Source organism: Carlito syrichta, unplaced genomic scaffold (assembly GCF_000164805.1).
Source record: "Carlito syrichta isolate Samal-C Ts95f unplaced genomic scaffold, Tarsius_syrichta-2.0.1 Scaffold46812, whole genome shotgun sequence".
NCBI lineage: Eukaryota > Metazoa > Chordata > Mammalia > Primates > Tarsiidae > Carlito > Carlito syrichta.
The window spans coordinates 22,720-22,984 of record NW_006990908.1 but is presented as its reverse complement, the minus strand read 5'-3'; positions in this window follow the sequence as shown (position 1 = coordinate 22,984).

Here is a 265-nt window from a genome sequence, read left to right as displayed (position 1 = left end):
CCACGTGCTGCGGATTCGGGTACTTCCGGCGTGGAGAATGCTTCGGAAGTCTGGTGGCCGAGGCTCCGTTCGCGAGCGGGGAAGCGTGTCCGTGCCCGCTTTTCCTTTGGCGCCGGAGTCCCGCCTCGCCCTACCGGGCTCGGGCGTCGCTGCAGCTCCTGCGGCGTGCTGTGCGTCCGGGCCAGTCGACGTACCGGAACCGAGCCGCGCCCCAGGGCCCTGCCGTCCGGGGCCGGCGGTCGTCGCGTGGTTCGGCGGCACTGGC